Below are 25673 nucleotides of genomic sequence, written 5' to 3'. Positions count from 1 at the left end.
TTGTGTCTGTTACAGATGTATAGAGTTCTGAGTGCCGTCTTGCGAGGAAGTATTCTCTTCCCAACAATGAGGATCTCATGAGTCACCCCACAGTGAGGTTCTGTGGGATGGACATATGGGAGAATTTGTAATGGCTGAAAGAAGTTGAGTTCTCATGATGCAGTTTGTGGACAATGGGTGCATGAGTCTGTTTCGGAGGATGGTTTGTGTATCACAGGCGCAAGGATGATGCAGTGGTCTCTTGAGTGGGGCATCCCAAAGAAGAGAATTAGGATGCTTGATTCATCCGTTCAAGAGACCCTTCTTGAGCCCAAATTATGTGCCATTGTGGAAAGTAGAAAAGAATCCAAGTGAATACAAACGCGGCTTCTGCCCTGAAGGGGCTCCACAGACTTGTGGAAGAGACAGGCAAGCAAAAATGCTTATACACCATGAGGTAAGTCCTTATAGAGGGATGGCTGACACACTAAGTGAAACTCTACTCTTACTGGAAGGAGAGAGGTAACACAACAGAACAAAACAAAACAAAAAAAAACAGGAGAAAATATGACCAGAGCCTTTCCCCTCTATCTTTCAACACTTCTTTCAAACTTCTGTTGTATTGAGTGGGTCCCTTTTTTTTTTTTATTAAAAAAAAATTTTTTTTGTAAATATTTATTTTTGAGAGAAAGGGTAGACAGAACATGAGCGGGGTAGAGGCAGAGAGAGAGGGAAACACAGAATCCGAAGCAGGCTCCTGGCTCCGAGCTGTCAGCACAGAGCCTGACGCGGGCCTCAAACCCACGAACCGAGAGATCGTGACCGGAGCCGAAGTCTGACACTTGACCCAGTGAGCCACCCAGGTGCCCCGTAGGTAGGTCTCTTTTGATTGTCAGTAAACCCACCTCGAGGGGCGACTGGGTGGCTCAGTTGGCTGAGTATCCGGCTCTTGATTTCAGCTCAGGTCATGATCTCACAGTTCCTGGGATCAAGCTCTGTGCCAATGGTGCGGAGCCTGCTTGGGATCTTCTCTGTCTCTGCCCCTTCCCCGCTCTCTGTCTCAATGACGAAAAAAGAAAAAAACACACAAAACCAAACCAACTGGAATTGTTATAAGCCAAGCTGCGAATTTGATTGGCTCCTATGTGAGGAAAAGAGTCCAAAAGCAATATAGTTGCAGCCAGGGCTGGATCCAGGGGTTCCACTCTTTAGGGAAGCTGTGTCTTTAAGCAGGAATCGCCCCCCCACCCCACCCCTCCACCCCCCGGCTTCCAACGTCTTCAGTTCAAGTCCCAGAGGGACAAAGAATACCTTTCACTGTGGCCAGAGCCCCAGGATTGACTCTGAAGGTATCTGATGGGGTCAGTGGCCTTTGCCTGGACAGGGAAATGGAGTCAGCCCCACCCAAGCCTCAGGGGCCTAGAATGGGAGAGTGCTGAGCCCCCTCCCCCACAAGATAACCTGGGTGTTCTTCCCAGCAGGAGGCAGGAAGTGTGGTCTTTTCTAGTCCTGCTAAAAGGAAAGAAAGAGCTTTTTGGAAATCCGTGGCGCAGAGAATCCAGTAGCTGCGGATGGTCGTTGGCGTGGAGGGTGTGGAGGAAGGGGTGCACCGAGGTGAGGAACCTGAGCGTTTGGTTGTGAGGTCGACGAGTCCAGGAGGACAGGAATCTGGGGGCCTCATAGCAGACTTGACTACGCGGGTGAGGCTCTGGGAGGGAGTGTCTCTTTGGGTGTCGGTTTCTGCCAAGATGGAAGCTCTCCCTGGAGGCCTGAATGTTCTCCTGGATAGTAGTAGCCTTTAGGTAAGTCAGGGTTGCAAACTCCAAGCCTCAGGGGGCCAGGCTAAGAAGAAGAAAACAAGAGCGACTTAGACCAGGTGAGGGCCGTGGGGGACCCGACAGTGCCTGTCTTACCAAAGGGCCGCGTGAGAATCTGGGCCCGCTGTCGGGCCCGACCTTTGGAGTTGTTGAGAAAGGCCTCAAGTCTGGATTTTCATGAAGATTAGGTGGCATTTAATGCCAATTGAAAACAACCACCAGGACCCTGAGCGGGACTAAACAAAATACATCTGTGGCCAGAGTTGGTCTGTGGGTCACCAGCGGGCAGTTGCTTGTGTAACAGGTTGGGGAGGTGGAGATTCCTGTGGTGATTTTTCTCTTTTTCCTCCTGCACCCCACCCTCCTATGACTACCTTCTGAGTTCTTGGATGTGTCGACGAGCTTGTCCTTTCCTTTACAGAAACGTTTCAGAGATCCGAGAGTAGTAATCATCACTACTTGTCTCCTGGTTTGGTTTACCAAGCGCTGTACCGAACCACCTGGCCTGGTCTCACCTACTGGTGCTTGTTATCATTTCTGGTTTAGAGAGAAGAAAAATGACCTGCCGTTGTCTGCCCGGCCAGCGAGTGGCCGAGGCAGGACTTGGGGCCGGGGTGTGACTCCGGACCCCGTGTGTTTCCGACTGTAGACACTGGGCCGGCTGCCCGCCAGGGAAGGGTTCGTGTGGATGAAATGTCTTTGGTGCTTGCTGACTTGCTGGGCTAGATGCTTTTGAGTCAAATCTCTCACTGCCTTCTCCACAGCAACTCCCAGAGGTGATGTTATTTACTCCTGGTTTAATGATGAGGAAGCGAGGACTCAAAGAGGTCATCGGGCTAGTTAAGAAGAGCGCTGCCGTTCATCAGAAACCAGGGTTCTGCTTCCAAAGCAGATAGGAGTCCTTACTTCACGCAGGCAACTCTTTCTTTCAGAAACCCCGTGTTAGAATTCTGTGTGACGACGCTTCCACAAAATCCTGGAAGCTGAGAGTTGGATGTTGCTCTAGTCCAGCGGCTCCCGCCAGGGATGGCCCCCTGGGGGACATTTGGCAATGGCCGGAGACTTTTTTGTGTTTGTCGTGACTTGGCTCGGGTGTGGGGTGCTCCTGGCATCTGGCGACACAGGCCGGGGATGCTGCTGACCAGCCTACACCGCCCAGGACAGCCTCGCCGCACAGAACTATCTGGTCCCAAATGTCAAGAGTGGTGAGGTTGGGAAAGCCTGGTTGAGTCCTTTGAGATTCTGGATACGTGAATCGTGAAAACCAAAGATCCGTGATGTTTGCCTGCAGGGTGAAGGTGCGTTCCGTTTGGTCGGTTTCTTACGTGTGGAAGCATTTCGGATAATAATCATTGGTCCGGCCCATATTGAACACTTGGGAGTTTTCACGTGGAAACCTGGACTTCCTGCTGCTTCTCCAATCTTGCAAGACCTAGCGAAGCCTGGCATCGCGCCCTCGCGCAGGTACACGCAGGCTATAGACCAGCTTAGGTCATGATCTCATGGTTCTTGAGTTCGAGCCCTGCGTTGGGCTCTGCACAGACAATGCTAAGCCTGCTTGGGATTCTCTCTCTCTGCATTCCCCCCACTCACGCACTCTCACTCTCAAAATAAATTAATAAACCTGACCCCCCACCAAAAAAAAATTGCATTTGCAACGGCATCAAAAAATAAAATACTAATTACATTTAACTAAAAAAGAGATTCAAAACTTGTACACTAAAACTATAAAACATTATTGAAAGAAATTAAACAAGATTTAAATAAACAGACTCGTGGATTGGAAGACAATGTTGTTAAGATGGCAGCACTTCTCCAGTTGATCTACAGATTCAGTGAAATCTTTATCAAAACCACAGCTGGCTTCTTTGCAGAAACTGACAATTTGATGCTAAAATTCATATGGGAATTTATGGAACCCAAAATAGCCAAAGCAAATCTTTAAAGAGAAGGACAGAGTTGGAGAACTCACCCTTCCTGACTTAAAAACTTATTAGAAAGCTACAGTAATCGAGATAGTGTAGTATTAGTGTAAGGAAAGACATATTGATTAATGGATAGAATTGAAAATCTAGAAATGTACCATCATATTTATAGCCAATTGATTTTCAACAAAGGCATCGAGACAACCCAATGGGAGAAAGAACAGTCTTTTCAACAGTGTGGGGACAGCTGGATATTGCATGCAAAAGAATGAAGTTGAACTTCTACCTCACACCCTATGTAAAAATTAACTCAAAATGGATCAAAGACCTAAATGTTAAGTGCTAAAACTATTAAATTCTTAGAAGAAAACATAGATGTCCATCTTTGTGGCCTTGACACCAAAAACACAGCAGAAGGAAAAAAGCAGGTAATTGACATTATCACAATTTTAAAATGTTGTGCTTTGGGGTGCCTGGCTGGCTCAGTCAGTTAAGCATTTCTTGATTTCGGTTCAGGTCATGATCCCACAGTTCGTGAGATCAAGCCCCACGTCAGGCTCTATGCTGACGGCACGGAGCCTGCTTGGGATTCTCTCCCTCTGTCTCTGCTCCTGCCCCCACTCATGCACTCTCTCTCTCTCTCTCTCTCAAAATAAGTAAATATTAAACAATGTTTGTGCTTTAAAGGACATAGTTGAAAAGTGAAAAGACAACCCATAGAATGGGAGATAATTTTTGGAAATCATATTTCTGACAAGAAACTTGTACTAATATAGATACAGAACTCTTACAACTCAAAAATGCAAAAACAAATAACTCAATTTAAGAATGGGCAAAAGGGATGCCTGGGTAAACGTCCAACTTTGGCTCAGGTCGTGATTTCACGGTTTGTGGGACAAACCCCACATCTGTCTCTGTGCTAACAGCTCAAAGCCTGGACCCTGCTTTAGCTTCTGTGTCTCTCTCTCTCTCTGCCTCTCTCTCTCTCTCTCTCTCTCTCTCTGAGTCTCTCAAAAATAAATAAAAGATTTTTTAAAAAACTTAAAAAGTGGGCAAACAACTCAGTCTAAGAAGATACACCCATGGCCAATAAACATGTGAAAAGATGTCAACATTGTTAGTCATCAGGGAAATGCAAATCCAACCCTCAACAGGATACCACTTTAAGCTTACTAGAATGGCTAAAATAAAAAAGACAGATGATGACAAGCATTGGAGAGGATAGGAGAAATAGGAATGTGATCCGCTGTTGGTAGAAATGTAAAAGGGTGCAGCCACTTCGGAAAACAGCCTGGAAGTTCCTCAAAAAGTTAAACATCCAGTAATTTCACTCACAGGTATGTACCCCCAAAGAATCAAAAACACGTGTCCAAACAAAAACTTGTACGTGAATATTTGTAGCAGCATTATTCATCATATGAAAAAGGAAAAAAATGCAATGTCCGGTGAATGGATGAAGAGATGTGGTATACTCACATAAGGGAATAACTGGGAGTAAGAGAAAGGAAGTCCCGATGCGTGCTACAACATGGAGGAACTGTGAGAACACGCTGAGTGGAAGAAGCTCATCTCGAAAGACCACCTAATGTAGGTATCATTCCACTTATATGAAATGTCCAGAATAGGTAAATCCCTGGAAACAGAAAATAGATTAGTGGTTGCCTAGGGCCGTGGGCAGAAGTGGGATGGAGGAGGGGCGGGAGGGGTTGGGGGAGGTTGGGATGAAATGAGGAGTACTCCTAAGAGGATATAGAGTTTCTTGTTGGAGTGATGAAAATATCCTAAAATAGATTGTGGTGATGGTTGCTCAACTCTGCAAATATACTAAAAACTATGTACATTTTAAGTTGGTAAATTATATGGTACGTGAGTTATAGTTGCAATAAAGCTGTTGTAAAAATTAACAGTGGTGAATCACTGATACCAGTGAAAATTAGAGTTGGCTAAGTAATTGTTAGTGTGGTTGTTGCACCTGTAATCATTGAGAAAAATACGTTTTGGGAAAAAAAAGATTCTTTGTGCAACGATTGTCAACATTTTGACAACCTTACTTTGTCTCCTAGCATATATTTGAACACCTTTGATAATCTGGGACCATATAAATTCTTTTACATATTTAGAATACCTATTTAGCATTCTTTTCAGCTGTCCACAGATGAGTAGGAAAAACGCACTCTTCTTGTGACTTTCTCCTTTACTCTCACACAACTACCACACTCACAACACTTCTAACACCAGATGTGTTGTGTTCCCCTCCCGCCCCCTGGTACCAAGCAATTCTCCATGATACCGGCTGGGTATCTTACAATTCAATTCAATTCTGACCCTAACAGGAGTAGCACAGAACCCATAGGTTAAGGGCCCGGTCCCACGAGACTGCCCCCCACTTCAGATGCCATTTACAAGTGGTAGGTCCTCAGATTACCCACAATTTCTGTTGACCTGGTTGCGAGTCAGAGGTTCCCATGACCACCACCACCCCCATTTTGAATTCAGTTACTTGCTAGAACAGCTCATAGGACTAAGAGCAACACTTATTTACATTTACAAAGATCATGTGTGATAGAGCATACAGATGACTATCCAGATGAAGAGATACATAGGGCAAGTTCTGGGAGGGTTCACCAACCCTGTTCACCAACATGGAAGTTCTCCAAACCCTGTGCTATTGGATTTTTATGGAGACTTCATCACGTTGGCATGAACAACTGTTGACTCGTTTTCATCCCTCTTTCCTCTGTGGAGAACGGTCGGAGGGGCGAGGCACAGAGAGAGGTGGTAGGGCTGAAAATCCCAAGCTTCTAATCACAGTCTTTCTAGTAACCATCCCCCATCCAGGGGCCACCCATTAGCCCATCCAGAGTTCTCATTAGAACAAAAGGCACTGCTATCACCCAGGAAGTTCCGGGGAATTTAGGAACTGTGTCAGGGACTGGGATCAAATATCAAATATTGGAACAAAAGAAGCTCTTAGTGCTCTGATCAGTTAGGAAATTACAAGGCTTTTGGAAGTTCTGTGCAGGAACTGGGGGCAGAGACCAATGAACATATTTTCTATAATTTCATAACAATACTTCTAATGGATTATTACTCACTGAAGATGGGAATTGTCTTGTTTACATGCTGAATTCTTTTATGACTCAGAAATGTTTTCAGATGCAAGTAACAAGAAACCCAACCACAGTGGTGCATACAAACACGAGGCTACTTTTTTCTTCATATGAGAAATCTGTGAGTAGGCAGCTGCTGACATTGGTTCAGATGCTCAACAATGTCAAGGCAAATGTTTCTGGCATTCTCTTGGCCTTTCTCAACATTAGCACTCAAGACAGGAAGAAGGAGGAAGAAGACCAGGCAGCACCAACATCAGAAAAACAGAAGCTTAAAAAAGAAAAAAGAAAAAAAAAAAAAAAAAGCTTTCCTAGGAACCTCACCAACTTCCACTTACATCTGGGTCACATGGCCTCCTCTGGCTGGAAAGTGGATGATAAAAGGAGGGTCAGGGATGAGAAGGGGAGGCAGGACATCAACTGACAATATCTGCTAGGATTCCAAAGTCTATGACAAATGTTGGTATATAGTAGGAGGTGTCTCCACAGTCCTTCATAAGTATCTGTTGAATGCATATGATAGAATGTTTATTCACAGATACTCAGTCCTCCTCCCTTGGGAGGTTGAGACATCCATGCTGTGTGGAACCTTGGCATCTAAACTTCCTTCAGCCAATGAAATGAACACAGAAGTGGCTTTAAGAGCCAGGTTCTCTTTTCTTTGCCCCTGTGATCATGGAAGCAGGTGTCAAAGTGGAGCCTGTATCCGCTCCAGTCCTTAAATGGATATGATGAGAAGAACAGCCAGCTTACCCATGTTAGTGAAGGCACTGAGAATATTTAGTTGTTATTGCAGCCTAACCTAACCCATCCTGACTGATAACAATGTACGTACCCAGGCAAAGAAATCCACAACCAATCCCCAAATTAAAATTTTACAAACTATATTTCCTGATCACATTAATAGCAAGACTGTGCCTAAATGAAGATAAATGATAGCCACCTGGAAGTGAAACAAAATAAAAAATAGCTCCTCTGTCAAAGTGGAAATCAATACTGAAAAGACAGACTAGACATTTAAGATGATGAGACCACTGTATAAAAATACATACGGGGATGGGACTAAAGTCATTCTTAGTAAAAATTCATGATCTAAAGCTGATACTGCTAACATAAATCTGCGTAAACGTTGGAAGATTGAGAATAATTGGATGAAGAATTCAAAATAAGCTAGAAAATGAACAGCAAAATAAAAAGTGGAAGAAATTAATAAAGATAAGAGCCTACATTAATCACAAAGCAAAAAGTCTGTGGAATTGATTAATCGAATCAAGGACCAGAACTCTGGAAGGATAAATCAAGTAGACAAGTCTCTGGGAAATAGGATTCCCCTCAAAGCAGGTAGAAAGAGAGAGATACTCAATGTAAGGCATGAGAAACAGACAATATAAATTGGTACCATATTTCTGGTGGGCGGATTGACACAACTGTCAAAATGTAAAATGTGCGTACCTTGAAAATTTGATGGATAAATAAGTGTTAGGTTGAACTGACTGAGGTTCTCAAATGTTGAAGTCTCATGGAAAAATACTACTTTTTTGTAAGAAGGTTGAAACCCCAGACTTGGCGAACAGGGGATAAATGGAACTCCCCTCTCCAAAAGCCTTTGGAGAGGGATGTGTCTCAGTCATTGACCTTGGCCCCATGATTCTATGAATCAGTCCTATACAAAGGACATGGTCCTAGGTAGCCAACTTCCCCTCTTCTCCTTCTGGAAAATTTTCCTGGATTGTTCTGGGCTCTAACAGCCCAAACCATCCCCAGGCTCCCAGAGCATCCCCAGACTCAAGGGGTGTTCACAATGATGCCTTCTCTACTCACTGAACTGTCTTTATCTGATGCCTCCAGGGAAGCTCCTTGAGTCAACTTGTCCCCTCTCATGCTGTGAAGCAGGGCCTTTTTGAACTCAGGTTCACATCCCCTCCTCCTCCTCTTCCATCATGTTGCCCTAGGCTTAAATCAGCACTTTTGGCTGGAAGGCTGGGCCTCATTCTGAGCTCTGGATCTCACTCTGCCTTTAGCATCGCCATCTCCCATTGGAAGATTCCTTTATGCCCAGAATCCTAGAATGCAAAGTGCAGATACATCCAGGCTTCTGGCCTAGAGTAGACTCTGGCCATTGGGATTCATGGCCAGAAATGAATGCTTATTCATTCATTTATGCATGTTTACATTTATTTATGTACTCTAGTCACTCAAAAAAATATGTATTTGCACACCCAATTAGTGCTGGACATTTTTCTAGGCACTGACGATTCAGCAGTGAAAACAACAGAGGAAAATCCTTGCCCTCCGAGAGCTAATATCCCAGTAAGGTGGATCAGCAGTAAACAAATAAGTAGGTGAACTAAAGTGTATGTCAGTAGTAAAGTCTCTGGAGAAAAATAAGACAGAGAGGGAGGCTAGGGAGTATGTAAGGGGTAGAGGCCCCATTGAATGATGACATTTGGATAAAGGCCTGAGGGAGTGAACCCCGCAGGTTTCCAGGAGAGTTCTGTTCCAGTAGAGGGGATGGCAAGTGAAAAGCCCTAAAGAGGAGGCATGTGAAGACTATCTGAGGTAGGAGGTCAGTCGTGCTGGAGCTGAATAAGCAAAGGGTGAACGCTAAGAGGCGAGGTTAGAGGGAACAGGGGGGTGGAGGCTGTGGTCAGAACCCTGGCTTTCTTCTAAGTGAGCTGGGAGCCACTGGAGGGTCCTCAGATGGAGAGGGACATGAAAGACCTCTTGCTGCTGTGCTGGAAGCAGACTGTAGTGAAGCTGGGATAGACAGACACAGGTCAGTCAAGAGGCTTCTGTAATGATCTGGTGACAGGGGAGGGTGGTGTGCACCTGGGTGATGGCACGGAGGTGACACCATAGGCAGCGAGAAGGGGGTGTGTGAAGAAAGGGAACTGGGGCGGCTCCAACACCAGCCTTTAACGCCCAGAGCCCGCACCCCCTCTAGGAATCCCCACAGGGTGACAGGGTCTCTGGTAACTCCTCTTCAGCCGCCTTCTTCCTCTCTGAGGACCTGCGTGTGATCGTGTCCAAAAGCTCGTTCCCCAGAACTCTGATTCTCCCTCCAGAGGGCTCTGTTCCTCGCTGTTGGATGAAAAATGAATAGGATGAGAACACCAAGTGAGCATGGGCTCATCTGAATTCTGCCTCAGCCCCCTTGCTCTCTTCAGTGACAGGAAAAACACACCATGTAAGCTGCTCAGTGAAAAAACAATATTTGATTAGGGCTGAGAGAGTTAGACAAGTAAACAATTAAATGTTCTATTATGATCAGTCTTTAGCCATTTAAGCTTCAGTTCAAGAAGGAATCATTATAAAGGTCTAATAGAAATGAAAATATAAGGAGGGTAGTTTTGTGTTACATTTCAACCATTGGCTCAGCCTTGCAGATCGAAAGTCGGTTTGACCATGGCCGAGAAAGGCTCCCAGCCACAAGGGGACTTACACAGACAGGAAGGAGGTGGAAGGCAGGCATGTCTACCAACTGGCCGGGGTGGAAGCAGGAACCTTTCAGCTAAGAAGGTTTCATCCTGCACAACAGGAGCTTTTTCATTTTATTTTTAATGTCTGAGAAGCAACATGAGAATTCTGCCTGGGAGGCAGGAGAGGCAGCTTACAAGAAGCTTCTGGATGTCTTGTGAGATGCTGGATTGTAGAATAAATATGTGTAATAAAATCCCCCTGGTTACCCAGCTTTGAGGATTTGGAAATACCATTGGACTGTTTCTTGAAGGAATTGCTTCACTGAAACTGGAAAAATACCTGCTCAGGACACCACAATCACAGCAGAGGACTTTGGAATAAAGACACTATTCATCACTGAGGTCTGAGTCTTTGCAGCCGAGACACCGGCACATCCTTCTGGGGATATAGAGAGGCAAGCCCAGGTCACCTCTTCCTTGGATCCTCTCAATGTCTTGTTCCTCTCAAGGAGTTCCCGTCTCTTCTCCAGAATGTCCAGCATGTCCAGAATCCCAGGGGAATTCGAGAGTATAGGGTGCTCCAGAGCCCAGGTTGCCCATTAGAGGAGTCCTGCACTGGGCAGAAACGACCAGCCCCTAGTACTGCCATACTTCTCAGTCTTGGCCAAGGACCAACCCACAAAAAGGGTTACTTTGGTTCAAATCTAAGTACCTGGAAGGAGCTGCCGGATGGAGGCTGTCAGTTATTCCTATTCTTGCCACGGCAGTTTGCTTCTTTTGAAGGGGAACTCGAGTGCTGTGTCTCTGGGTCTTCCACAAGCCCCCAAATCAAGCAGTCAATGTGAGAGAAGAGGCTAGGGAGGAAGAATTGCTTACCCTGGAGTAGGACCTTGGCCTGCCTCTAAAATGGGCCACACGGTTTAGATTTGGGACACAAGCCTTTCAGTACAAAGTGTGATTTTGCCTACAGTATTCTTTCTCTTGAGCACCCATGGTGACATTTAGCAGATGAATGAGAAGCCAGAGGCCCTGGCTTCTGGCCAAACTCAACGTAGCTACTACATTTGAGGTTAATCAAATTCATTTTTTCCCCCCATCGGCAAACTTTTAGTTCTCGTTTGGCTTCCCGTGTGGCTTTCTCTACCGTAAAGACGGTGCTGGCCATTGGGCTTGAATGAACAATTGTATTTCTCATCGTAAATGAATGCTTTGAAATTACACCTTCCATACCAGCCTTTACTTCGGTAAGTCCACCTCAGAAATGGGTCCGATGTCATATTCTGGACCATATTTCAGCCCAATAAACTGAGAACTGTATTGTGAACAGAAAAAGCAAATGCCACCCTAGAAGGCTTTTTGGAACTTAATAAGGCCACCTTCCTTAGACATTCCCCTAACTTGTCAAGCTCTTCTTTGGACCTTCTGTATGACAAATGTTTGAGAAGGTTCTTTGGGTGGATGACAGTCAACAAATCCTGTAAAGTGTAAAAGGCCCCATCATTCATCAACATCTGTGTTACCATGAGGTCAGTGCAGTGAGTCCAGGGTACAGGTGGGTACACTGGGGGTAGAGAACAAGAAAACCCTGGAAGGAGCACAGGTTAGCATGAAAATTATTTCTGTGCTGAGGTCCAAGACAGTTGTCATGTGTGGAAAGCCCCATCAGAAACATTGTGACCATGAATTTTTTGCACACGTGCAATAACCAGAAGAGCTGTTGATGATGAAGATTAACCAAAACAGCATCCTCAAGTACAGCAAAAGCTATAATTCACCAGATATTTGGGACAACAGACCAAGTTGCAGATAGATTTGTTTTATCTTGGAAAAGGGGAGATGTAAAGAATTTGATAGCATTTCTAAAATTTTTTTTTTCATTTCAACATTTTATTTATTTATTTATTTATTTATTTATTTGAGAGACCGATTGTGAGTAGAGGATAGGCAGAGAGAGAGGGAGACACAGAATCCAAAGCAGGCTTCAGGCTCTGGACTGTCAGCTCAGAGCCTGATGTGGGGCTCAAACCATCAACATTGAGATCATGACCTGAGCCGAAGTCAGACGCTCAGCTGACAGCCACCCATGTGTCCTGATAGCATTTTTTTTTTTAATGAGGAGCATGCATTTGAAAATCCTATTTCTAGCTTCTCTTATACTCTAGGGCTTGAGCAGCAGCATCTGCCTTCTTTAAATGGGGCCTAGGGCTTCATTCACAGGGGGCCACCCGGCCAGCTGCCCTTGTTTATATCCCCAGTCTGGCTGGTTCCTTCTGCATTTATAACTCTCTGTTTTACAGAGAACAGAGCAGCAGGACTTCCCAGGGGACAGAAGTGGGTGTCTTCCTGTGTCTTCCCCGGGTCCTCACAGCCTAGGATAGATCACAGGTACTGACTTGTGGATGGCCAACCTGGAGCCTCAGGTCAACGGGGTCCTTACACCCTTCGGGGGAGCAGAGCAGTGCTTGCAGTGCCATGACCCAAGCCAGGGGCCACACAAGGCCACAGGAGGTGGCACCTTCCTGAGGAGTGGAGTGACCCCACCAGCTTTGCAGAATGTTCCATCATCTTGCTAGGCATGAAGAGGCTGGCCGCTGGTATGTGTGGCTCTGAGGCGGGGGAATGGATGAAGGTGCATGTGGGGTCGGCGTGTGGAGGCCCTTTCCCTAGGTGGTGTCGGGTGAGTGGTGTGCGTGCCGAGGGAGAGGGGCTTTGTATCTGCTGGCATCAGAGCAAGTACCTACATCGCGTCTGTGTGACTGTGACAGATGAGGAGCCTATGTCTTGAACAGAGGGCATCAAATGTGTGTACAGCATCTGAATAAATGTGCTTAATTGTTCTCATCACACAGCTCTTTTATCAGCATATTATTTGTTTAATGGATAGCAGTTCTCCCTCCTCCAGGATAATTCATTCGGGTTTAACATTGAGAACAGAACTCAACCATCCGTCCTCACCTCACAGGGTGTTTGAGACTGATCTCCTGGTCCCGGTTTGCCTGTCTGGTTAGTTGGTTAGCTAGCTAGCTGAGCGGTCATACTTTTAAGTATCCTGAGTGGGTTTCCTGTCTTTTCTGAGCCCCATCTTTGGCTTGTTGTGTGAAGTCACCAAATCCCTGTTCTCTGTGTCAGCTCATTGCTGCAGAATTCTTTCTTCCCTTCTTTCTTCTTTTCGATTTTAATGAGTCTAAGTTATTTCAGAATATATTAGATCATTCTCTCCCTTGTGTTGGATATTGGAGGGGATGCAAGTAAACCGAACATTTATCAGTCCTCTCTTCTCTTAATTGAACAGGGGCTGACTGCTGCGAGGCTTGGTATTCTGCCCAAAGATGTCCCTGAACATCCACAGCTGGGCTTCTGTCGGCTCTGTAAGCAACAAGGACAGGCCAGGGCGAAGGTGCTTCAGCATTTAGAGCTGGAGCCTTGGCGCGGGAACAAAGCCTGTTTGAGGCACCCCGTTTGAAGGCCTACTGAATCCATGATGGCCGAATCCTACCTTCGTTGGCAACCATCTGCCTCATCCAGCGATTCTCAGGGAGCTCATGCCAGCATTTAGGCAGCTTCCTATTTTGCAAATGATTCGTGATTCATAATGGACAGAAGATTGCTCTTCAGATGACCTGTCAGGGTAAGCCTGATTCGGGGATGGGGTCCATAGGAACCTGTCCTCCATGTTCAGAGGGGTAGTAGAGGTCTGAGGGGCCACAGTGGTGCAGGGGTGGTACAGCTCAGGCTTACTGCTAGCTTATATGATGCCTTTGAGTGGATTTGCAAGATGTGCCCCCTCTGGGTACATGGACACAACCCCATGGCCACACAGCTTGGCAATGGGAGGGCTCCTTCTTGGAGGAAAATGTGCCTCTTTCCCCTGGCACATTCAGCCCTGAACCAGGGAATGTGCTTTGGTAAGGAAAGCGTAGACTGTATTTAAGGCCCCACTTGACCCCTGGTGCTTTAGGGGTGCTTTAGTGCGGAGCCCTGAAGCAGATGCCCCTCCTTCTCTAGTGGCAACTGGGCGAGCCTTTCCAGTGCTGGTTCTTTCCACCTCGAGAGTGTTAAAGACAAGACAGCATACCCAGAATGGAGTCGCTTATGCTAAGTCCCACTGCACCAAACTAAGGCTTAACTTAATTACAGTTTTGGCTCTCCCAGAAAGGGAACCTTAAACCTTCGAATAGCCTGATCATCGTGAGTCAGGTAGTCTGCATGATAAGCCCCTTCCATCCCCTTAAAGGAAAGTAACCTTGCAATAAGCAACCCACCTTTTTTTGACTTCCTTCTTCCTGCTCCCTCCTGCCTAGAGACCTGAGCTCTTTTTCGGACGCTCAACCGACTGAGCCACCCAGGTGCCCCATAAGTAGCCACTGTTTTCAGTTTGGTGAATACCTCTGCAGTCATTAAAAGACAGTCTTTTCAAACATGAAAAATATTTTCATTTAACTTAAACCAAAACTATAAATATATTGCATTTCGCAAAAGGCCATTTTGTGATAAGGTACACATGCATAGTGACTTGGTTTCTTTCAAGTACTGTCTCCTCTGTGGCTTAAGAATCCTGTATTGCTTTGAAAGGTCTTTTGCCAGGTCAGTCCTCTTCCCAGGTGACAGTATTAATGGTGTTGTACGTGGGTAAAGTGTCAGTCACAGCATTTAGAAGATGATGCCCACACCCATCCGTTTCCGGTCCAGGTGGACCGATTCTAGTGAATATCGAATTCTAGTGAATCGAATTATAGTGAATTCGATTCTAGTGAATCTTTTCATCTTACAGCTTCATGAGATATGCTTCTTTGGCAACAATTCTATCTGGCATTTTGTGATACTCTCTGTTCAGATTGCTGTTTTCCCTAGTTCTCCTGTAAGACAGCTAATACTTGTTCTCTTTCCAAAGCATATCTTCCAATTGCTGCAGAAGGTTTGCCACATTCTGGTTGTAGGAAGCCACAGATGTCCTGCTGGGGCGGTCCTCTATCTCCAAATCTTTTTGCCGGATAATCTGAGTGAGTTTACCAGTCTCATCTTTGGATGGGTGATCGATCAATCTGTTCAGTTAATCAGATGTTCTTTTCAGTGAGGAGTTTATTCTCCAATTCTTTTTTTTTTTATGTTTTTTTTTTATTTCTAATCTCCAATTCTTGTCCTTTTGTTCCTTTTACTTGATCTTTCAGTTTTCAGCTTTAGATAAATAATGCTTTTCACTTCCACTTTTCTACATGAAGATGCTGAATCGTTGTTACTTGGAAAACATCAGAATGTTTTGTAGGAATGTACTTGCTGGGTTTTTGAAGGATCCGGGTTTTCATTTGCTCTATTGTGTTCTGCAAAATCTTAATCTCATCTTTCGCTGAAAGGAGCTGAGCGTGTTTAATGTTCATTTGCTCATGCTGGCGTGTGAGATCATCTACCTTCTGTTTCTGGTCTTGTAAAGCACGAAGCCGTTGCAGCTTACCCTGGCGTTGATCCTCAATGATCTTTTGTTGTTGTTTGATTTCGTCTTCCAGACGAACTCTTTCTGCATTCAGCTCATACACCTCGCATTCTAGTTCCATGATACGGCCTTGCGTTTGCGGGTCGACCACAGGTACAGTTTGGCTGTCTTCTCTCAGACACTCCAGTTCGTCTTGCAGAAATTCATTCTCTTCTCTCGTGGATGCAAGACAAACGTCTTGCTCCTCCACGGTTTGCTGTAAAATTTCGTTTTCTCTTAAGACTTGGCCGTACTTCTCTAATAGCTCCTGGAGCTCTGGCCTTCTTTCAAGTTTTTCGATACAGATTTCTTTCTCTTTAATAAGTCGTGTCAATCGCTTATGCTCCTCCAGAGCAGAGGAGAGCATTTCCTTAGTTTCTCTATGGTCGGCATCCATCTGCTCAACACTCTTTTTGAGTTGTAGTATTTCATCGTCTTTCTCTTGACTGCGTTGAATTAAACACTCCTGCTCTAACTGGGAGGACGACTTAGACAAGTTATACGTGTTGGTCAGTTCTTTAATAGCTTGCTCATACCTGGCTGTTTTCTCCAACAGCTTCTTTTCAGCCCGGCACAATTTTACTATTAACTGTCCTTTTTCTATTTTTAAGGCCCGCGTAATAGATTTTGTTTCCAGAGAATTCTTATGGTTACAGACGGTAGTTTCTTCCAGCCGACGTCTTACGTCTTCAAGCTCCAAAACCAACTTTCCATTTTCCACCTTGAGATTGAAAGCAGCTTTCTTTAAATTGCCATTCAGCTCTTCCATTTCTGAAAGGCTTTGCTGCAACTTTCTAACCGTCGTTTCCCTCCCCTTAAGTGAGTCATCTTCAACAGTATTGTCAGAGTCTTGATTCAGAGACGGTGCTGGCTCCTTCTCAGCTCTAGCAGATTCCTCCTCCTCTTGTTTAATATGTTCCTTAAGTTCAGCGTTCTCCTTCGGGATGTTTAAATTACGTATTTGCGACGGATCTGACCGATGCAAATCATTAACAGCCGATTGACTTTGAGGTGATTCTTCGTTTTGCGCATCTAACTCTTCAGCTATGTCCATCTGCTCATCTTCAAATGGATAAGCTCCCTTTTCATCATTGAGATCGTGTTCCACTTTGCCGTTGATGCCGTTGCCTTCATTTTGTTGTTCTGATAGCTGACCTCTCGTCAAAACCCTGGGCCGTGTAGTTTGTTTCTGTCCATCGAACTCCGCCAGCTCTGCTGTTGGGAGTTCCTTCTCGGTCCTACCCTGAGTGGATTTTTGTCCGTCGGCCTCCAAGTTACATCTGAAATGCTCTACTTCTGAATCCAAATTCACACCTCCTGGAGCCGTACGTTCAATCACTTCCTGCTCATGGCTCACTTTCCAAAGTGCCAGTTGAAGTGCTTCCCGTCCTTGACCTGATGAGTTTTCTTGTTCTAAAACGTAGACTCGCCCTTCAAGTTTCAGATCGTCTCCAATGAGATTGTCACCCTGGGTTAAGCTACACCGTGGCGTCATCTCCTTTTCCGCATGGGACAGCACTTGCCGCGGTCCAGACACTTCTTCCACTGCTGTACTCTCGGAAAGAACTCTTTCCTTTTCCGTCACTGTGTCACTTTGCCTCAAAACGGAAGGCTGCGATTCACATTCTTCAATCCTTTCTTTCTTTTCCTCATTGATCCGGTCCCATTCTCTCCTTAAAGCGTCTCTCTCACTTTCTACCGAAGATAATTTGTTATTGATGTATTTTACGGTGTCCTCAAGTTCTTCGATTTTCCTGGTAGACTCCACTTTTTCAGTCTGTAGCACTTGAATGGTGTTTTGCATATCCTCAATGACAGACTCATCAGCTGCTCTGATTCCAGAGTCGTCCTTCTCTAACAGATTTTCCAGTTCTTTGATTCTTTTTTCATAGCCTTTTGCCTTTTGATGGTACCTGCGACGTATTTCTGCCAGTGTCTGTTGATAGACGTTCTGCAGTACTGCCTTTTCAAGTTGATGGTCATCGATGGCCTCATTTCGATTCTGTTCAAGTTCCCTGATGGTAACCTGCAGTTTGTAGATTTCATTTTGCTCGTCGCTATTCGTTCCCGGTGCTGAAGTCTGGGAAAAATGCTTCCAATGGCTAACTTCAGCCTCCAGTCTTAAAACTTCATTTGACAGTCTGCTTATTTCTTGTTGTGACCAAATGAGGTCAGCAAAGTCCAGGTCATCCCCCGGGGAAGCTGAAGCAAAGTAGTTGATACCGTAACCCAAGGAAGGTGACGCTGTGGTTGATCGAAGGGCTGATTGGAGCTTCAGCAACTGGTTCTTGAGCCCTATCTGTCTCGCTTTAAGAAGTTTCATTTCTACCTCTTTCTGTTGTAGCTCGTATCGGTAGCTAAGAGTCTGCCGCTTTATTTGAAGCTCCGAGGCTTCATACTTCTCTTCCAGATGACTACAAAGACGTTTAAGTCTCTGATTCTCCCATCTTAAGGTTTCCCGACTCCCTTCACTCTCTTTTCGGTCAGAGTCAGGTCCTTCTCCCACCTTTTCGGTTCCCTCCATCCTCACATCTTTGATGACCTCAGAGATGTGGTCAGTGAAAGAAGCCACACTGCCACCCACTTGCTCTAGGGAATGGCCCAGGCCACCAGACGAAAAGGACATCGCTGCGGGTCACAGAACTGACCTGGTCCGCTCGGCAAAAAGCGTCCAGCGCAGTCGGACAGTCCCGCTAAGTGTCTCCAAACGGAGGCCTGCGCGAGGCTACTAATCAAATCACAACCAGGCGTTTCTAGGCAACGCCACACCGCGCGCGGGCTACTAGGTTCCGGGACCCCTGCCCACGCCCTCCGCCCCCTTACCCTCCCCCCACTGCCCCGCGGGCATCCTTCGCGGTCCCCAGGTGCCTGTGCGCACCTGCGGTGGAAAAAGCGACTCGCCCTGGACCTTCCTGGGAAGTCCAATCAAAGCACACACCGCTCTGCAGCTTGTGGTTTCCACTTAACAATTTTTTTTTTGGTAATTGACATGAAATGGGCATCCGGAGGCTCCCGGGTACCCCAACCCCTCCTCTTCCTCTCCCACCATCGTCCCCCCACCCCCCCGCGTGTCCCCGCCCCCTGCCCAGAGTGCCCCAAGCCCGGGTGTGGCTGTTCCCGGCCGCCAGGACCATGGGGTCACACCGCTGGCGCCTGCTGCCCCCTCCCACCGGCGCCCCGCCTAGCAGGGGCCGGGAGTCAGGACCGAGGCGGCGCCTGGCCGCAGGGCTCTGCGCGCTCGGCGGCGGTGCAGCCCGGGTGGGGGGGTGGGGCCGAGGGGGCTCGGGCGGCAGGGGCCAGGCTGCAAGCCGCGCTGGAGCCAGGCGCTCCTCTCCCAGCCCGGTCCCGCGCGCCCCCGGCTTGCGGTACCATTGCAAGTAAGGCGGGGAGGGCGGGGCTTCGGCCCGGGATCAGCAGCAGCAACAGCGGCAGCAGCAGCCATTGCCGCCGCCGCCGCCATAGTAGCAGCTGCGCAGCCACCGCAGCAGCAGCTGCCGCAGTCGCCTCAGCCGCTGTCGCCCCCGCCGCCGCCTCCTCGGCCTGGAAGCGATGTAGCCGCGCCAGGCGGTCCCCCCCGAGCTGCCCGGCCCGAGCTCCGCAGGCCGTCGTTGCCGTTCAACCGCATGAAGTAGCTGGCCAGCCAGACTGTGGGCAGGTGAGTGAGCCGCGCCGGGCCGGCCGTGAGCGCGTGGGCCGGGGACTGGGGGTCGGTGTAGTGGCCCCGCGCTCCGGCGCGGCCGCCCTGCCGCCCGCTCTGCGCCGGGTCCGCTGCGGGCCAGGGAGGAGGGCTGGGCCACGCAGCGGCCAGGCGCCCAGCTCAGAGCCACCGTCCGAGCGCCCGGGAACAGCGGGGCGGGCCGGCCTCCCGGGACGCGCCCCGCGCGGGTCCCCGCCGCCCATTGTCCCGGCCCCGCTGAGCATCGTCCTCTGGGGTCTGGACCCAAGCTTTCCCCAGGCCTCCCCCCCACCCCGCCCCCCGCCCAGGCTCTGAGCTGTCAGCACAGGGCCTGACGCGGGGCTCGAACTCACGGACCGCAAGACCATGACCCGAGCCAAAGTCGGACGCTTAACCGACGGAGCCACCCAGGCGCCCCTTTTTCAGATTTTAGAAAAGTAAAAATGTACATATGCTGTTACTGTATAATCCATGGTGTGGGTCAGCAGCCCTTCGTTGAATATGTTAATATTTCTAGAGTGAAAATATAAAGGTACTTCATGCTAAATGGAACACTTAAAGATTGTAAATGGTTTCATATTAGTTCAGGTCAAGTTTTGTTACCAAATAAGTTACCAAAACACCTTGTTTTTTAGATTTCAAAATGATGGATAAGGGGTTATGGAGCTGGTTTACTCAGTAGTAATATTCCTATTGAGAGTCTGAGATGGTTTTTTGTTTTTTGTTTTGTTTTGTTGTTTTGCCTTTTACTCTACGTAATGTCTCCTTACTCCAAAAAGTTAGAAACCACAATGATGTTCTGTAACTAGGGGTCACAGACTCAAGTGCCAGGCGGGTAAAATTAATAAGCGAAGGGAAGGTAGACGTAAGGCAGTAGAGAGAGGCGAGGAATAGCAAAACTAGCTCATTGCACGGGCTTGCTTGCTCTTGGCAAGTCTAGCTACCTGTTGACATGGTGAATGTGGGTGCAGGGAACACCCACCTTCCCACTTTTAAGGATACTCCAGAACGCGGATTTTTTCGTGAAGTTTATCGATACTTAAGTATCAGCAGTGAAAAAGGAAAAGAAAAGAAACTGCTGGACGTAGGCCAGAGAAAATATATCTGCAAGCTTTATCTGGCCTTGGGCTGCCTGCTCTGACCTCCGGTTGCGAGACTGATTCTTACCGAATGAAAAGTTGGACCGTGGTGTTTTGGTAGTGAACGCTTTCTTGAGATGGGGATGGGACGTTTGCTTTATCATTGTTCGTTGTGCTTTACGTATATGTCACATAATTTTGCGGTCAGATGCTCTACCCCTGAGCTATAACCCCTAGTATATAATTTTGGAGCGTAAAATATTTCAAAAGAAAAAAACACTGGAGCACTGCCTTATTTTCTAGCCAGTGGGAAGTTTTCGTTCTCTTCTATGAATTTGAAAGTTTAATGTTACTTATTTTGGAAAAGGGAATGAGAACCCCAAGTGAAAATAGGGCCCTCTTTTTTAAAAAGTTTGAGTTAAGGGGGGTTAGATTATAATGTCCCTGCCTTTCCAGGGCCACAGTGATCTGAAGTGCCATTGCATGTCCGCCCCTGTATTTGGACTGGGAGGTGTGCCTCATCTTCTGTCCTCTCAGACCGTATCCCTGGTCCTATCCCCATACCTACCGCCACACGGCTGATGACTTTCAACTTGATGTCTTTTTTTTTTAAGTTTATTTATTTATTTGGAGAGAGCGAGAGCGAGAGAGAGAGAGACAGAGGGAGCGCACACAAGCAGGGAAGGGGCAGAGAGAGAGGAAAAGAGAATCCCAAGCAGGCTCCCCGCTGTGAGGGTGGAGCCTGACGCGAGGCTCAAACTCACAAACCGGGAGATCGTGACCTGAGCCGAGATCAAGAGTCTCGGCTTAAGATCAAGATGCTTGATCAAGACTGACCCCCCTCTGGGTGCTCCTTAATTTTATGTCTCTAGTCCTGGCATCTCTTCATCTCCAGATTGATCTTTGCCTTGAACTTCTCTATTTAAATGTCCTGTTGAAATTCAGCTCATGAACTGCATCCTCAAATTGGCCTTCTTTCCCTGTATTCCTTAGGCCGTGGGTCAGCAACCTCTGGCCTGTAGGCCAAATCCTGCCCACTGCCTGTTTTGTGAAAAAGGTTTATTGGATCACAGCCACGCACTGCAGCAGCACAGTCAAGCAGATCTCATGGTGACTGTATGGCCCACGGAGCCCATGCTATTTACCGCCTGGCCCTTCGCAGGAAGAGTTTGTGGACACCCGCCCTGGTGCACTGAATGCCGGAAACCGCATCTCCTCCGTCACCTGCGATCCCCCTCTTTCTCCTCCATCTTCTTTATACCCAGGCTCTCCCTGCCATCTGGCAGCTCTGCCTCTGGACCATCTCTGACTTGGTCTCTGCCTCTCGGTGGCCTTAGTTAGTTCAAGCTTGCGGGGTTTTTTCTTTCTTTCTTTCTTCTTCTTTTTTTTTTTTAATGAAATGTACTGTCAAATTGGTTTCCATACAACACCCAGTGTTCATCCCAACAGGTGCCCTCCTCAAGGCCCATCACCCGCTTTCCTCTCCCCCCCCCACCCCCCATCAACTCTCAGTTTGTTCTCCGTATTTAAGAGTCTCTTAAGGTTTGAACTGTTTTTTGGTTTTTTTTTTAACCTGGACTCACAATTGTCTTCCAACCGGCTTACCTAGCTTGAGCTGGATTTTATCCATACGTGGGACATCTGGGCCTCCACTTTGGTCCGACATGACCAATCGAAATTTTAATGGTCATAGCTATTCCTCTCTAAATTATTTTCTTCTGATGACATCATGACGTTCGGAGGACATTTTATGTCGTCCTAGTATTGCTAAATTGTCTTCGAAACGATAGTGCTGTCATTGAGTTACGGTGCGGCAGATAATTTACACTGGATCGTATGTCACCGTGTGTGATATGACGAATGTCGTGTTTCACCGTTAGGCTGGTAACATTAGATGCTGTCTTGTAAAAAATCTACCTATTTTAATGTTTTCTGTTAAGGTTGAAATGAATGTGTCCCATATTTGTATTTCTTGATGAGTTTTCTGTATGTGTTATTTGGTCATTTAATTGCCAGTTGTCAATTTCATTTTTTTAATCGCCAGTTTCGGTTCAACACCTGTCTGCTGAGAACCTGTCAAATGCTGGGGTGAAAAAGATAACGGATTCCTAGGAATTTGAGTGGGGAGAGAGACCTGCAAGCAGATAATTTGAATACAGCCGGTTGTACTTATTCTAGCAGGCCTTAGGAAGTATGAATGCCACATCTTGATTTATTTATACATGACAAGGTAAACAAGTTCACGTTCTTATCCTCAGGTACATCACGTAATGGGTGCAGGGACAGAATCTTGAGGGAACGCATTCACGACTAGGTACAGGTTTGATACAAGATTCAGAAAATAAAGCGGATTCTGTTGAAAATCCGACCGACCCTGTGGTTTATAGAAGAAACTGCTTTTGAATAGGAGGAGCCTCTTTGTAGCCAGTGACACGAAAACAATATTAAGTTCATCTCAGCTCTCCAGGTTTCAAGACTCTTTCTGAAGTCTTGCTATTCCCTGTGAATTACCGCTTATTCATTACTTGCCGAGACTCCTTCCTTTTGATTGGTCCCAGCATGTTTCTCTCTGTCCTTTCTCACAGTTCTTTTTTTTAAGTGTCTTCCTTATCAGAGATACTTCGGCCTGTTGTCCACTTGATCTCTCCATTCATGTTTCATTAGCAGTTTTTCTATCATTTCTGAATGGGTTCGTTAAATTTCTGCCTCCTAAAGAGTTTATAGTAGAAATGGTAGACTGAGTGACCAGGTACTCAAATGAAAATAAATGTTCAGAACTGCACAGAAATTCTTCTAAGCAATGACCAGCTCCCTGTCAGTGTGAACATTTAGAAGTCTACCAACTTGGTACCTGCCACATGGTCGCTGGATACTTTGATGCATAGACAGGACTGGCCACTTGAACCCGTGCCCGTCTGTACCTTGGGGAAATAACACGAAAGTACTTCTACTTCACTAGGTACGGTGGGTGCAGGATAGATGTAGCGTGGGCGCTGGCATGGGGTCGCTGAGACGTGCCCAGGGGTCCGTGAAGCCTTCTCGGACATGGGACACCTGAATAATCTTGAGAACAGGAAGGTAGGGGTGATGGGTGGTAGAGAATTCCCAGGGAGAAGAAAAATTCTCGGGGGAAACCTAACCCACTGACCATCTTGTCCTTTAACTTCATGTTTTGTTTGTTTGCTTTAAATTGGAAAAAGGCAACACTGTCTGATTGCTAGCAGTGGAAAAAGTCTGTTCAGCTCTTATTTTCCAATGAGGTAGTGAACTAACGGCTGTTTGTAGATCCATATGTTCTTAAGTCCAGAGCAATTGTGGTGTTTAAATTCACAAGCCTCTGGATGCATTTCCATCCAATAGATAGAGTAAGTTGGTTCTTAAAAGCTTTGAAGCTCTAAAATCAGGGGGCTTAGGTGGCTCATAGTTAAGTAACCAGCTCTTGATTTTGGCTCAGGTCATGATCCCACGGTTCATGGGTTCGAGCCCCGTCCCGTGTCAGGCTCTGCGCTGATAGCTTGAAGCCTGCTTAGGATTCTCTCTCTCTCTCTCTCTCTCTCTCTCTCTCTCTCTCTCTCTCTCTCTCCTCTCAAAATAAATCAACATTAATAACAAGGTTTAAAACCAGTGTACCCTTATTTTCTTTGCTTAATAATAACTGACAGCCATCTTTCCCCAAAATAGACAGTTTTTAATTTTTTCTGCTAAGGTTGAAATGAATGTGCCCCATATGTGTATGTGTCTGTGAAAATCTGTGGAGGCATCATTTCTCACAGTGAAGCTTCTCATGTCCTTAATTTGCATCATGCTTGTTCATCTCCCCTTAGAACCTTTTCACTACTCTCACGGCTTTTACCTTCTTGGACACGCTAGGATGTGTAACGTTCCTCAGACAACCCCAAGATGGCAGGGCTAAAACACACGAACACCTGTGGCCGTGGACGTCGACTCTTAGAGATGGGCAGTATCGATCGGCCTTTGTGCTCATCGGTGGAGAACCATTGTTCGAAAAGCTTCCGGGCCAGTTTTGGGGGATCGTGGTTTGAGGACCACTGCAGTAGAATTGGGGGAGCCCATATGTGCAGAAGGTTGAGGAAGCCAAGCTGGTGATTGAGGAGGTGTCCTGTGGTGGCAGGTGAGCCAGGACTGTGGAGGAAGGGGAAGGGACACGAGTGAAAGTCGAGTCAGGAAGCAGGGAGTCAGGAAGCAGGAAGCGATAGCAGCAGCCTAAGGGAGAGGTGATGGCCCCCAGAGCAGGACAATGGCATGGGACTGACGTGAGAAACTATTTTGGCATGGGACTGACGTGAGAAACTATTTAGCACCATGGCTTTAGGGGCGAAGAAGGGAGGGGTTGGCGTGATTCGGTTACGTCTGGATGTTATTTACTGAAGTCGTGACGCAGTGATTATTCGCTTTTCCATTCGTTTCAGATGCTTCTCTTTTTTGAACCATAGAATTCTCACACCTGCCTCGACTTTCTGTTGACTTTGTTTTCATCGACACGTGGCTTCGGGTGGGTGTGTTTGTGCGCACCGACACCACACTGTGCTAATAATAACTGTGGGTGTGTAATGTGTTCTCAATCTGGCAGAGCTGGGCTCCTTTGGCTTTCCTTTTTCAGTTGCTGTCTCCCATTTCTGTGTAGAAGTGAATTTTGGTATCGTTTCTAGTTCCTAGAAAAATGCTATGATTGTGATTGGTCGAGAGCACATTAATCCATATATTTAGTGGGTCCCTGCTATGGGGTGGGTCCTGAGAACCCAAAAATAAGTAAATCCCAGGCACTGATGGCCTGGCATATCTGTGAACTAAACTTTGGGGAGGATTGATGTCCTTTCCCATGAGCCTGGCACATCTCTTTCTACACACAAAGGTTTTCTGTGCTTCCTGAGGGCTTTGTTGTCATTGGAAGAGTGCCTGATTAGTTCAGTTGGCAAACGTGAGTGATGTTAATGTCTGTCCATATCTTTATGTACTAAATAAAGATGTGCTAAATTAGTCACAGCTGATCATTTTTGTTACTTCTTTGAATTTCTACGTATGTATTATCTATGTTTTTATTTCTCCTTTTCCTTTTCTTTCAGCAATTTCTTTTTCATCCCTCATTTAATTGGTTAGACTCGAAAATAATGTGTAGCTGTATAATTGTTTCTAGCAATATTGTCTAAAGGGCGTGTGATTTCACCCTAATTAGGCGTTCC

The 25673-nt window shown here is 46.5% G+C and overlaps 2 long non-coding RNA genes across 4 annotated transcripts in view; both read left to right on the top strand.

The window, feature by feature from the left end:
- Positions 1–25673, top strand: part of LOC122209867 — a 90176-nt gene that overhangs the window by 38927 nt on the left and 25576 nt on the right. The gene's annotated exons all lie outside the window — the stretch shown is intronic.
- Positions 1007–14483, top strand: LOC122209868. The gene is made up of 2 exons (XR_006197784.1): positions 1007–3260; positions 13543–14483. It is a non-coding gene; the product is annotated as an uncharacterized LOC122209868 (long non-coding RNA).

Source organism: Panthera leo, chromosome E3, assembly GCF_018350215.1.
Source record: "Panthera leo isolate Ple1 chromosome E3, P.leo_Ple1_pat1.1, whole genome shotgun sequence".
Taxonomy (NCBI): Eukaryota; Metazoa; Chordata; class Mammalia; order Carnivora; family Felidae; genus Panthera; species Panthera leo.
Note: the sequence above shows the minus strand (reverse complement) of the source record. Positions and strands in the feature narration are given on the sequence as shown.